The sequence below is a fragment of the Cavia porcellus genome, unplaced genomic scaffold (assembly GCF_034190915.1).
Source record: "Cavia porcellus strain 051 isolate PalLab524CR breed Dunkin Hartley unplaced genomic scaffold, mCavPor4.1 scaffold_23, whole genome shotgun sequence".
Taxonomy (NCBI): Eukaryota; Metazoa; Chordata; class Mammalia; order Rodentia; family Caviidae; genus Cavia; species Cavia porcellus.
Window position 1 is genome coordinate 6002368 of NW_026947506.1, and position 14176 is coordinate 6016543.

The 14176-nt window shown below is 59.1% G+C and overlaps 1 protein-coding gene across 5 annotated transcripts in view; it reads right to left on the reverse strand.

Annotated features, from left to right (window-relative positions):
* LOC100724914 (glutamate receptor ionotropic, delta-1) overlaps nucleotides 1-14176 on the reverse strand; it is a 580436-nt gene that overhangs the window by 560934 nt on the left and 5326 nt on the right. The window contains exon 1 of one of the 5 annotated variants that reach the window (XM_063233728.1): nucleotides 3474-3681. The exons of the other annotated variants lie outside the window; for them this stretch is intronic. The gene's annotated coding sequence lies outside the window, so the exon portion shown is untranslated. Of the gene's footprint in view, nucleotides 1-3473; nucleotides 3682-14176 lie in introns of those variants that run through there. 5 annotated transcript variants of the gene reach the window in all.

Below are 14176 nucleotides of genomic sequence, written 5' to 3' on the forward strand. Positions count from 1 at the left end.
GGGATGTAGCTCCATGTGAAGGCCCTGGGTTCCACCCTCAGTGCCACCCTGAAACACTGACACAACCATCGCATCTATGCACACTTTGGTACTACCGTTACCTTGCATCAGAGGTGGCGGCAGCGTGGCCTGAATTCCCAGTGCTCCAGGGGACCTGCGTCTCACTGTCCCACGGCTGCGGCCCAGCGACCCAGAGCATCACTGCTCAACACCCTGCCTTTGGACCCTCGGACAACCAAGCCTTAGGAGCCAAGTAGGACCATGAGGAAGAGGCCGGGTGACAACGGCAGCTGTCACAGCCGATCCACGGCCACGGCACCACCACCCCCCCGCCCCACTCACCAAGCCGGGAGCAGGGCCACTGCCAGCCGCCTTTGCCATGAGCCTTTCAGATATGTAACTCACCCGGAAGGCACTCGGTACCCTCCGTGAGGGCCTGCAAGGGGGACGCGTGTGACGCAGGGGGAAGTGGAGCCTCCGGGAATCAGGCAAATGCAAAGTGACACCAAGGAAGCCCAGGGCCACGGGCCCCACGGAAACCACAGTCCAGTGGCACAGTCACGAGCACAACCGATAGGCAGCCACCCTATGGGTGTGGTGGGCCGCAAATGGACTCCACTCCCTGGAGGGCGACCTGGCAGAGGCCACCAAACCACAGAACTGCACAGGCTGCTCAGCCAGGCCAGGCCAGGCCCAGCCCAGAACCCGCAGGTGAGAACGTTCATCAGTCGCGTCGTGTCACTGGGAAACAATAAAAGGAACCAAATGTCTCTAAGAGGAGGATCTGCTGAGTGCGCACTGACGAAGAACGTGTTCTCAGCTGCTGCTGCTGCAATGTGACAGAGTAACCAGTGCCGGGCGTGGAGACACATGCCATGACCCCAGCTCCAGGAAGGCTGAGGCAGGAGGATCGCCCTGAGTTCAAGGCCAGCCTGGGCTACAGAGTGAGTCTAAGGTCAGCCTGCACTGCACCTCGAGACCCTGTCTCAAAAACACAAAAACTCCAAAGTACAGAGTCTGTGTGAATTCGCACCAGACTCCAAGCTCCTGAAGGTGGGTGCGTGTGTACATGCATGTGAGTGCGTGTGCGTATGTGCCCACACCTCTGTGTGTCTTCTGAAGGGACAGAACTGCCAGGTGGCAGCTGAGGATGGAAGTTGCCCCAGGGGCGGGGAGGGACTCAGGGACAGAAGTGACCTCAGGGCTTTTCGGGGAGCCCTCGTGTTTCCGGGCGACTCTCACAAGTGGCCCAGGTCCTGCCCTCTGGACCATGGACCCCAACTCCTGCAGGCACCAGGGTCCCTGTGTCAGTCCAGGCAACAGGGCCTGGGACCAGGGGCCACACTGGGGACCCGGAGGCTGGGAAAGGGATCTCTGGACCTGCTCCTCCTCCCTGATCCCTGCTCTCAGCACAAAGACTTGACCTTCACCCTCAGCCTGCCCTGCACAACCCAGCACCCAGAGGCCCACACCACACTCTACCCTGACCACCTAACAGCCTCGAAGTCCGCCTTCCACCTGGGCACAGAAACCTCACCCAGGACCCCCTTTCACACCCTTTCATGCTGCTGCCACCTGGGAGAATGTGCCCTTCCCTTCCACAAAGCCTTCTCTTTGATCATCTGCTCAACTCCTATTCGTGCTCCAAAATCTCAGCTCAGGCGTCCTCCAGGAAGCCTTCCCTGACTTTACCAGACAGGAAAGCCTGCCTCGAACTGTGACAACTTCTCACTTCATCCATGACCTATTTGTCTCTACTGCTGTCTGTCAAGACCAGGGGCATCTTGAGGAAAGGTGGTGCCTCTTTGCGAGAAGTTCTAGTCTAGCTTTGCATGACCAAAGGCCAGGTTCTCTGCTTCCCAGCCCCTCCAGCAGCCTCAGGAAATGTGTTTGCAGGGCGGGGTGGGCAGGTGCCCCAGCTCTGCGCTGACCGAGCTATCCTTCCAGCAGTTGCCTTACAGAGAGCAGCCCCCAAGTGTGCCCGACCCCAGGCCTGGAAAGGGTTTCCTGTCAGGAGTTCAGCTGTGACAGACACACTCGCTGCCTGGGAACGGCTCACATCAAATATCAGTCGTTGTCAGACCTCTAGTCCATGCCTTTGTACCTGGAGTACCTTACTGATATCACACGGAAACAAGCTCCTAGGCATCCTTCAAAATCCACCTGCACTGGGTTCTGAGGGAACAGGGGAGAGAAGCGGCCCCCACGTCAAGGCACACAGTGCTGGGCAAGACGGTGCCCGTGTTCCAGAAGAGGAAGCTGAGGCTCCCTGACCACGGGGCCCCCGGAGAGCACAGGCCTGTGAAGCCAGGTGAGGCAGGGAGCCAACAGCGGGGTGTGGCTTGGAGAATTCCTTCATCTCACCACCGTCAGCTGTGGCAGGCACACGTGAAGCCGGTGAGGGCTGCCTGGCCCTGCGGCTCCACAGGGACCCAGGAAGGGTACCACAGTCATTGCAGTCTCCCAGGCTCACCTGTCGCCTCGCAGGCTGCAGGGCTAGCGGCACGGGGCCCTCGCCAACCACGCACAACCCCACCCCTCAGGCTCCAGGTCAACCTGGCCACACAGAGAGACTCTGTCTCGAAAAACAACAGAAACGTAATTCCAGCGGCTAGGGCTCCCGCGATGCAGGACGCTCCAGAGCCTCCCAATGCGGGCTGACGTCTCCCGAAAAGCAGCCGGCAGCCTCGCAGTCCGCGGCCTCCACAGCACTGCCTAAACGAGTCCCGAAAAACTCCACGCGGGACGCGCTGGTCAGCCCCGGGAGTGGCTTCTGAAGTCCCCACCCCGGGCCTCTGAGCTCCCCGCAGCACGGCAACTCTTCTTCAGAGGAGGCAAAAGCTGGACGGCCTCGCCCCCAGGACAGCGCTCTGCAACGCTCCGGCCTCCAGCGCCCCACACGCCCAGGGCCACAACCTCTCCAGGCGCCCAGACAAGCCCTGCGGGGCCCAGGGCTGACAGCCCGGCTGGCCTGGAAGGCGCTGTCCCCACTGCACTCCAGCAGGGGGTGTGCACCCCCGGGGACCCCACAGCGGACACTGCGGTCTCATTCCGCTGGCACCCAGAGGGGAGAAAGGCAGCCCGGGCCCGGGACACGCGGACACAGTGGGCACGAGGCCTTGCCCAAGTGTCATATCTGAGCGGCCCGAAGTGGTCCGGGTTCTCGGAGCTGACCAGGCCAGAACTGCCAAAGGGACAGCTTGAGCAGGGTGGCGACTGCGACCTTTACTGCTGACTCAGGCAGAAGCCAGCCCGGGAGGGACGGCGAGCCTGCACAGGGCTAGGCTTCCAGGAGTTTAAAGCAGGCGCCTCCCGCGTCCTCCCCACCCCCACCCCCTCACCCTCACCCCACCCCCAACCCTAGCTGACCCCAGGGTTCAAACCCGGGCATTCCCGGGACCCCGGCCCACCCCACCGCCAGCTCTGTGGGCTGGTTGTCACACAGGTAACGGGCACGGAGCCCAGAAACAAACCTCAGCGCCACCGCGGAGTCCTAAGCGGCCTGCTCCATGAGGACGCGCCTATAAACAGCTCTGGCAGTTGTGTGGTCTCACCGCAGCGTCGACGGCCCACCCACACGCATTTCTAGAAAGATCCTGGCACACAGCTCCCGGCCTGCCCGCCACGCCCCACACACAGCCCAGCACGTGCAGTGCGGGCCGCTGTCTCCAGTTCCACGTGGTCTGAGGGGGGCGACGTGCGTGGATCACGTGAGACAGGACTTGACGCGTGACCCAGAATGGGCCAATAAGATTAGCCACTTATCTGGAAGTGCTGATTGGTTGTCAGGTGGGCTACACGCCCCAGGCTGGGCCAATCAGGTTATCCCTATACCTGGTAGCTGTGATTGGTTCTCAGAGTCCTCTGAGGACCCCTGCCTTAGTAGAAGCGGAACACAGGTGCTTTTCCCCATGTTTTTGCTAAGCAGAAAGAGTAGCTCTGGTATGGAATAAGCTCGGCAAAAAAGAAAGAGGAAGAGGAAGGGAGAAGGGAGCAAGGAAAGCAACGAGGAGAAAGAAGAGGAAGAGGAAGAAGATTAAAACAGAAAGAAATGGGATCAGGCAGAGTCACAAAAAACACTCCACGGCCTAGATCCAGCCCTTCCTGAATCCCCTTTGGCAAAGGCCAGGGTATGTTGGATCCTTGCCCCATGTTACCAAAGGGAACCTGGCTGGTGTCCACCTGGGGGCCTGGGTACCCCAGCACCCTGACTACAGCCCCCAACACCCCAGGGTGCAGCCCCTGCTCTCCTGTCAAGCCCAGCGTCACAGGTGTCACCAGCAGGAGCCCGGACTGCCCTGCTGTCCCTTACCACCCTGTCCAGTGCAGCTGTCCCTTCACCCTCCTCTCCTCTGCTCCACTCCCCCCACGAGATCTTGGGGCTGAGTATGACTCCCCCCAAGCCCCTGGCAGTATGGAACAGTGTAGGGGTTCCTGTGCCCAGGGGAAGGCACTGCAGTCTGCAGGCGGGGCTGTACCTACGCCCCTGCTACAAATGAAGTGCTAAGGGATGGTCCCTGTCCTCCTGGGGCCCCGGGGGGCTGCTTTCCACCTTCTCTCCACACAAGGGTGAGTCCTGTGCCCACCTCGGCCCCAGCCCCCAGCACAGCGCCAGACCATCGAGCATCGTGACGGGAACTACGTCCCTCTCCCACCAGCCTCCAGCGACCTGAGCTCCCAGAGGTCTCAGAGCTGCAGGGGACGGCAGAGGAGGGGACAAGTGAGCCAGAGGCCAGGTGAGGGTATCCAGGAGCTCTGCTCAGAGGGCCATGCTGGGTGGCCGCCTGCCCCCAATCGGGGACCCAGGGATCACCCAGTGCTGCTCACAGCCATGCCCATCGACTGCTGCTCCTGGGAGGCCCTGGCTCCTGGGGCTGCCCAGGCTTCGGGTTGCTCACCTCGGCCTCCCAAGGAGAAGGCCCTGAAGGACCCCAGAGGGCAGGAGCACTGGCACCTCGTTGACAAAGCAGGTGACATTAGGAGGGAGGTGATGCAGGCAGTGCCAAGGAGGTCACAAGACAGGGCCCGGGACAGGGCCTGGCTACAGTTCCCAAGTGTCTGGGCACCATAGGACCCCGTGTGGACAGAGCCCCACATGCATTAGAGGGGGGACCCTGGATGGCGCTCCTGCCTTCCTGAAGCCACCACTGGGAGGGGCCCTTGCCAGGAAGAGATGGAACACAGAAGGGGTAAGAGCCCTGCCAGGCCTGAGCCAGGACAGATGCACACCAGAAGCTCTCAGGTGAAGCCATGGTTGCCTGAAACCACCTGCAGAGGGCCTTGTTTTTCCCAGCACTGGCACTGGGGCCCTGCACTGAGCTAGCTCCCAGCACACCTTAAGTTTGGGGACAGGGTCTCACTAAGTCCCTGAATGGCCAGGCTGGGCTTGGACCTGGGATCCTCCTCCCTCGGCCTCCGAGAGCACCCAGTGAGGTGCAGTCCACCAGAACTGACACAAGTACCAGGAGGGGAAGGAGGGAAGGCACAGGAGGGGACAGAGCTCCAGCCCAGGAAGGTGGTCCCGCTCCCTGCCCCTGACCTACCCTGCCCGGTCCTCTGAGAAGAGGGCTGCGTGACGCCCCATCCCTGCCTTAACCTAATGAAGCCCAAGCTGCCTGGGTCCACTGTCCATGGGGAGCCCTCCCAGGCAGGCACCCCCACCTGCACCCGGCTGCCTTGCCTCCCCTGGGGTTCACATGCAGTTCCTGCTGCACCCCACCCCAGCGAAAACCCCCTTCCCCTCCAGGGCTCAGTCCCTGACCCCCCACATCCATCCTCAAAACAAGAGCCCCCAACACATCAGGACAAAGGGAGGGTGCCCTCTGCAGTCAGAGATGTCCTGCCTCCCACGCCGAGGTCTCCATGACACTCTGGCAGCCACCTCGGGCCTGGCTACCAGCAAAGCAAAGACAGTAGAGGACTGGGCCAGGGACAGCACCCCATCCAGCCCCCAGTGTACACACTCACATTCACACAGACACACACACACACACCCGCACTTCCGGAAGGGCCGTGCTGTGCACCCCTCGCCCTGAGCATCCTCAACCCCCGCCCCACGCCCAGCCTCAAGCGCCGTGCAGCTCCTGCAGCTCCCAGCCAGCTGTAAACACCAGGCACACGGCAAGAGACCACGTGTCGCGAAACCTCGCTCACATTTCGCAACCTGTGGTCCCTCCCTGTGGGCACGGCATTTACGTCTGCAGGGTTCAGGCCTCAGCAGCAGGTGTGGGCTGAGAGCGGCCCTGTCCGGTGCCCGTAGGTGGATGGGGCTGGAGGGTCCTGATCGGGGTTTCTCAAAGCCCCTACGCCCTGGGCTGCGCCCTGCGGCTCCAGGCCCAGCCAAGGCCCAGAATTCAGGGCACTAATTCCAGAATTCCCATCGTGGCTGGGCAAGGCCTAACCTGGCGGACCAGCACGGCAGAAGTCCACGGCCCCCAGGAGCTGATGCAGGGGGCCCAGCCATGCCTCACCCTGGCCAGGAGGACCCAAGGGAGACAGGGAGGAAATCAAGGCTGCACCCCAGCCTCCCTTGCCACCATCCTGCCCTGCAGCCAATCCCAGCACTGACCACTGAGAAGGCCCCCTTTGAAAGTCCTTCAGCAAAGCAGAAGTTCTTTAAGACCAGAAAGCATGGCTTTCTTGGTGATGGAGGCCCAGATTCAGGGCCTACATAGTGGACACTCAGGGAGTCGGTGGATGGATGATGGATGGACAGATGGATGACTGGATGGGATGGACAGACGGATGACTGGTGATGAGTGAGTGGGTGAACAGGTGACAGGCTGGGTGGTAGAATGGATGGACACATGATTAGATGGGTGGTGGTGGGTGGATGGATGAACAAATAATTGGATGGGTGATGGTGGGCAGGTAGATGGACATGATTGGATGAGTGGTAGTGGGTGGGTGGCAGATGGGCAGGTGATTGGATGAGTGGTGGTTTGGGTGGGTGGGCAGATGGGCAGGTGATTAGATGGGTGGTAGTGGGTGTGTAGATGGATGGACAGATGATTGGATGGGTGGTGGTGGGCCACTGGGCAGAAAGGCAGGTAGGTGATTGGACGTTGCGGGGAAGATAGGCAGATGGACAGGTAATTAGACGGGTGGTGGTGGGCTGGTGGGCAGATCGGCAGATGATTGGTTGGTGGCAGTGGGCGGATGGACAGATGATTGGATGGTGGTGGTGGGCGGGTGGATGGATGGGCCGGTGATTGGATGGGCAGTGGTGGGTGGGCCTTCCCCTTGTAACATTTCCCCCTGGAGCATGTCACAGAGCAGCCTCTCAGTTGCACCCCTCTCCCTGCACTGTGCATCCCCTGGGCTCTCACAACCACCTCTCAGAGACACTCCAAAGCCTTCCAGGAAGTGAGGTCAGGGCTTCCACAGACATTTATTCTCCATCTTCTAACACAACAGGACCTCCCCATGCTCATCTTATGCAGTCTCAGAGCTAATTTCCTGGATTTCTCTGTAAAAATAAATCATTTAACAAAAAAACTGTATCTACAGTATACAAAACAAAGGAAGACTTCAAAGCCCATTAACTCAGAGATGGTAGGTTACCGGGAGAATATGGGCTGTATAATTAAAACAATTTAAATCTGATTATCAAAAGACAGTGGGCTTTACTGGCTGCCACCGCCTTACTAACAACGAACACCAATATCTTGAGTTTTCTAAATTGCTGTGAAGTTAGGAATTAGAACATGCATGAAGTCTGAGGCCGCTGCTCTGGGTGCTGATAAGAGATGAGATTCTACTCAGGGCGAAAGCCAGCGTCTGCTCAGAGCGTGCCGGCGCCCATAGCAGTGTCTGGAGGCCACGAGCCCAGTCGGGAAAGAGGGTGACAGCCAGTGGGTGGCGCCTTGCCCTGGAGACCACAGCCCTGGGGTCAGCAGCGCCTGCTCCCTGCATCTCAAAGTGCCCAGGGCTGAGGCAGGGACTAGAAAATGGACCAAGGCCTGGCTGGGGAGCCCCTACGTGTGTGGCCATAGAGTGGTCGGAACCCAGGCACAGCCTGGAGAAGCGGTGAAGGAAACAACAGCGATGGAGCGGTCAGCCAGGCACCTGCTTGGCAGCCAGGCAAGGGACCCACGCAGTCACCAGGGGCCAACAGCCAGCAGCTGCGCCTGGGCCTGAGAAGCACCACGCAGAGCCAGGTGGCCACTCTGGCAGGCTGGCTGTCACCATGGAGTCTGGGTTGGACCTCAGGTCCTCGAGGCTGGGCCCCATGTCTGCTGTGACCACAGTGCCTGGTATGGGGTCCCCCTCAGGGACAGGCAGGCAGAGAGGGAGCAGGCACCCACTGTCCATGTGCACTGTGGAGACGCCACTGCTTCTCCATCTCAAAACCGTTTCCTGGGTTCCAGCAGTGACTTGATGAGATGGGATCAAAAATACAGTTACTACTGCCACCAAACACCACCTAACAGAAAGGTGGGCTGGGAAAAACACAGCGCCGAGTTCCGGTCCCTCTTTGTCACTGGGTCTCACATTGTGTGACTTCTGGCTCTTTCCCGAAGAGACCACGACCACAGATGGTGCTATGGCTGTGTCTAGACATCTTCCAAAGCCTCCTGTGGTCTTAAGTGGGGCACTTCCAGAGGATCTAAAGTGTAAGACGCAGGGATGGAGGGAGGGTGATGGGTAAATCAGTCCTCCGACTGGTCTGGCACCGCCCTAAGCCAGGCAGCCCAGAAAGAATCCGCTGCATCCCCTGCTTGCTCTGGCCTGCCTGCTGGCCATGGACTGCTTCTCCTCCACCATCGCCCTCTGCCACGTGCCACACCACCCTGGAGTCAGGCAACGATGGACTGAACCTCTACGAACTGTGTCTAAATAAACCTCTCCTCCTTTAACTTGAGTATTGGGCATTTTGTCTCAGCAATGAGAAAAGCAACTAACAAAAGGCAAATGTTTTTAATCCATTCAGGACATGGAGGCAGCCTGGACAGCATGACCAGACACTCAGTAAAGAGAACTTCAGAACTAGTCCAGAAAGTGTTGGGAACCACCAGTGGGAGAAGCATGTTCCAAGCCAGGGAAGGACTGAAGAGGGATTTGTGACCCCATGTCTCACTCCGATGAACATTTCTGAATATAAACTCACTGCATTTTTCTAGCACATTTCACATACAAAAGAGAAGCGGGTAAGGAATAAGCAGGCTGCGGAGTGCACACCTGAAGCTTCTGGGACAGGCACAGTGCCTGTGCTGAAATGCTTAAAGGCTGTGGAGAGGGAAGCCTGGCCGGGCACAGCCGGGGGTCAGAGATGGCGTTGCCCACCCTCAGGCACACACAGACCTTCAGCTTCCAAGAGGCCATACTCCAGACACCTGACTCAAGCATTCCAGGCATGGCAGAGGAGGCTGGACTGTAGCCGAGGGAAAGCCCAAGCCAGCCAGGCCTGGCCTGGCAGAGGGTACCCAGGGCCCTCTCCCAGCTCAGCAATCGGGTGGCCCTGGGGCCTCAGGGTGCAGCCTAATGCATGCTCACAACTCTGGAAGCCAGAAGCCCGAGGTCGAGGTGTGGCCAGGACAGCACCTTGGAGAGCGCTCTGCCCAGCCTGTGCATGGCCCATCTTGCTGTGTCATCCCATGGCAAGAGGAGGGAGCAGGCTCCCCGGGGTCTCCCCAACTCCATTGCCAGGCTACCACCCTTGGGACTTCACCGAAACCTGATTTTCTCCAAAGGCTGTCATGCTGGAGGTCAGGGCTTCCAAAAAACATTCAGCCTGTGGCACCTCTGGGCCTGGCACCTCAGCAGCCTGGCCTTGGCTGTGCCAGCCCTTCCCCACTGGACGTCAGAACCCAGACCTCTGCTGACTAGAAGGTTCTCTGGGAATCACATCTCAAGGAGAGCTCGGGGAAGGAAAAGAGGAACTGGGAGAGGTGGGGCTCCCAGGAGCAGCAAGAGGCTCTCAGCAGCCTCCTGTGCGGGCTCATGTATACAAACACACATGCACACACACCCAGCAGCATACGGAACTCAGTACAGCTAGCATGGGGACACCCCAGTATGCAGCCTCCACGGGCCCCTCCTCAGCACTGTCCACCCTGCAGACCCGGCCCCCAGGGGCAGGGATGCAGTGTCCCATGCAGCCCCAGCCACCACCACCTGCCTCAGCCCCAGGAGCCCTCCAGGTGCCCAGAAGACACTGGGCCTGGGAGCTCACACAGAGCGCTGCCCGCCAGGCCCAACCAGGGCCCTGTGACTGCCCCATCATGCTCAGCCTAGGCCCCAGCCAAGGTCACAGGTGTCGAGACTGAGGCTCAGCACCAGGAAGCAGCATTTCCTTTTCCTTCTTGAAGTTCTACAGATGGAACCCAGGACTTCTCACTGCATTGCACCCCTGGTACCCCAGGGTTTGCTTTTGTTTGTTTGTTTTTGAGGCAGGGTCTGACTAAGGCTGTAAGTTGCCCAGCCTGGGTTCAAACTCACCATCCTCCTGTCTCAGCTTCCCAAGACCACAACAGCTAATCAGTCAGAGTTGGGATTTGAACCCACTCCTACCTAGCCCCTTCCACCAAACAGGACGAGGGATTCGCACCTGACAGCCAGGTCCATATGCTCAGAGCCCATGAGCTGTCTCGAAACTAAAACACCATGAGGTGACAGGCAGCAGGTGCCCGACGTGATGCACAGATGGCTCCCTGCCACCTCCACAAGGCCACGTGGACCACACCAGCCTCCCCCTGCTCTCTCGAGACTGCTGGAGAGGCCAGGGCTCTGCTGCAAGCCACAGCTGTCCTAGGGGCTGCAGGGCAAGGCCCAGGGCTCCTGTGGGGCCGCTCTCCCTCCATGCCCAGAGCCACTCCTGCCAGGCCCAGGCCAGCGATAGGCTCTGGCCACCCCACAGTGGTACCCTGTGTGGTCACCCCCGATCCACAGGGGATATTGAGGCCACCAGCCAGGCACAGCAGAGCAGAACCAGGAGCCCCAGGAGCGCCATGAGGCAGGGCTATGCCCCATACCCATCAGTCCCTGGCAGAGGAGCAAAGAGGGGGACAAGGCAGGGAGGCCAAGGCGGACATCCATGGCCACACTGGCAGCCCCCCCCCCGACTGTCCTCCTCAGGCCTCTCCCCACCCTGCCCCCGAGCCCACGTTGCATCCAGGAAACTTGCAGCCAAGACCCCAGAGGAGGGATGGGCAAGTGGAGCTGGGGCTCCCCACAGGGCCCAGCACCCATCAGGGCGATCTGAGCCACAGCACAGTGTGATCTGGGGCTGCTCCGCAGGGGCTGGGGCCTACAGTGCTGCTGGGTTCCAGATACCTCACCACCAGGTGACATTAAGGGTGTTTACCACATCCAGGTGACACACACATGCCCCACAGTGGTCACTCCCAGCCAACAGACTGGGGCACAAGTCACACACCCTGGGCATCCTTCTAGAACCCAATGGAACCAGGCTGCCCCACACACCTGTCCCCCATCCTGGCACCTTGAGAAATGTCCAGCTTGGCTCCAGGACCTGGCACCAAGGCTACAGACGGGCAGACACTTGACAGTCACAGTGACAGTGCCCAGGGGGCAGGGACCAAAGGAAACACAAAGAGGACCGGCTCCCGGGAGAATAGAGCACCGCAACCAGGGTGCCGTGCCCCAAACATCTTGCCTCAGTTTCTTGGTTTTTTTTAAAGAGAAAAAATAAAATAAAATTTCAAAACGAGAGGAGTAACCATGACTAATACACTGCATACTGTGATCCTTAAATTAGTTACTAGGAATACAGGATGATTTGTTGTCTTTTGAGATGGGATTCTCACTATGCAGCCCAGGCTGGCCTTGAACCCTCATGGATCCTCCTGCCTCAGCCTCCCAAGTGCCAGGATGACAGGTGTGTGCCCCCACACAGTTTTGGAGTGGACTTTTTATATTTTGTTCTTGGGTGCTGTCACCATGGAAGCTGGAGGCAGGCACTGTGCTGTTCCTGAACCTCCACTTCCCCTCCAGGCCAGGTGAGCCTTAGGACAATGCTTCCTTGACATCCTGTGACTGCTTATGGCAAGGTGGCAAGTTCTGGTCACTGAGGCAGAACAGAAGTGACAGACTGAACCTCCACCAAGCCCTCTCCTCCTCTGGCCAAGAAGCTGGCACCAGAGTAGCCGAAGAGCATGTCACCAGCAGACCCATGACAGAATACACTGCTGTTCCATTCACCAAGAGCTGGGACTGTTTGGCAATGAGCATAACTTAACCCAGGCTGCCTGATACAGTGGGAAACACACAACAAAAGCAAAGTCCAGGGATGGGGGATGCAGCTGAGCAGCACAAGTGCCACCCTGGCAGGCACAAAGTCCCCAATTCAAGACCCAGTACCGAAAACAAAGTGCAGAGACAAACACACAGGGCCTTGGGAGCAAGTCTGAGTCTGAGCAGAAGCCCACTGAGGATGGCCCTGGACCTGGAAGGTTTGAGGAGAAGCCATGCAGACACAGCCCGCTGGCTTGTTAGGTGACAGCATCTGCTGGAGACCTGTGCTGGCCTCCCCCACTGTGACCAAATTCTCCACACAAACAGTTCCAAGAACCTGGGGAGATCGCACGCCCACAACGAGCTGGCTGAAGGTGCCAAGGTATGACCTTCACTGCCAGCTGCCGAAGCAGCCTGCTCCGGGTGGCAGCAGGGATGGGTGCTGTGTCAGTGCCGAGCAGCAGGGGGACCCAGTGTCCCACAGGCCCACGGCCTCGGACCTGCACACCCCTTGTGAGGAGCCCATGTATCTCTGGCCGGGTACCCCACCCGCCTCCCAGACGGGCAGCCCAAGCCTTCAACGAAGTGTGCATGTGTGCCTGTAGTCACCCATGCGTGCACCACAGCCGCTCCAGATGGCAGCTCCAGGGCCCAGCCATGCCACAGCAGGGGCCATGCACACAGCTTCATCAGCCTGATGGGTCACCAGCAGCAGGCCATGGGCTAGGAGGGAAGTCCTGGGTCACCAAAGAACACGGGGAGGATGGGAGACCCGGCAGGCCTAGGGAAAGGTAGGTATGATGGGTGCCAGGTTCTGCCAGCCTGCCTGGCAAACACAGGGGACACCGCCCAGCAAATGGCACAGCCAATGTGCCAACAACAACAGAAGCAAAGAGAACACCTATGGGGATAACGGGCCCTGCCACAGAGGGCACAGGAGAGTGGGTCAGCCCGGCAGCAGGATAAAGGACCACAGACACCCACGAGCCATGGCCTGCAACTGAGAAAGCACCCGCTACGCGGCACAGGGGGGTTCAGGCTGCAGACACAAGTCAGCCTGCAAATGAGCCAACCCTCAAATAGCAGGGTCACCCTGGATTATGGGGCAGGGTGGGGGTTCACCAGGGTTCCTGGACCAGGGACAAAGGCAGAAGAGCAGCAGGGGGAGCAGGCAGAGAAGCAGGAGACCCGAGCCACCTCTCAGGTCTGGGAGACAGAGGGCCACATGAACACCCGGAAGCTGGAAGGGGCCTCCTCCCTCCTGGGCTCCCCAGAACTGGCCCTGTCCAGCTTGAGTTGGCCAGGGAGACCCACGTCAGGCTTCCCGCCTGCAGAATGCAACACCACACAATTCTGTGGTCTGAACCAATGAATCAAGAGGACACTAACCCAGCTGTACCGACATGGCAAGGACAAACCCTCTCCTCGGAAACCAAAGGACCTGGCTCTCATGCGTCCTGTCTTCTGCCCCCTCCCCAGCTGCCCCTTCCAAACTGTGGGTGGCACAGGGACCCACAGCTTGCCAGGCAGTGCACCTCAGGCAAGACCACAGCAAGGGCGGGCACCGTCCAGCCCATCCTTTGGACATCTGTGTAACACTGCACTCGAGTGGCACTTTCAACACTGTGAGGCTTTTTTAACAAATTAATACCTCTTCTTGTATCTGGGAGACCAATTTTTATACTGACTGGTAGCTCGGACTTTGCCAGCTAAACCTCGGGAACATTTTACAGATTACAAGGTCCTGCTGTGTTGTTATTTACTGACTTTAAATCCTCATCAAGCACACATTAACTGCGATCTGGCTTTTCACATGGCTTGACCAAGTGTCCTAAAAGGCAGTGTCTGGAAGCAGCTTTTACAAAATCAGCCTGAAGAAGTGACGCGTATAAACTGAGCACGGCAATACATGTCTGTAATGGCATCACTAGGGAGGCTGAAGCAGGAGGGTCAGCAGGAAGTGGAGGCGAGCCTGGGCTAC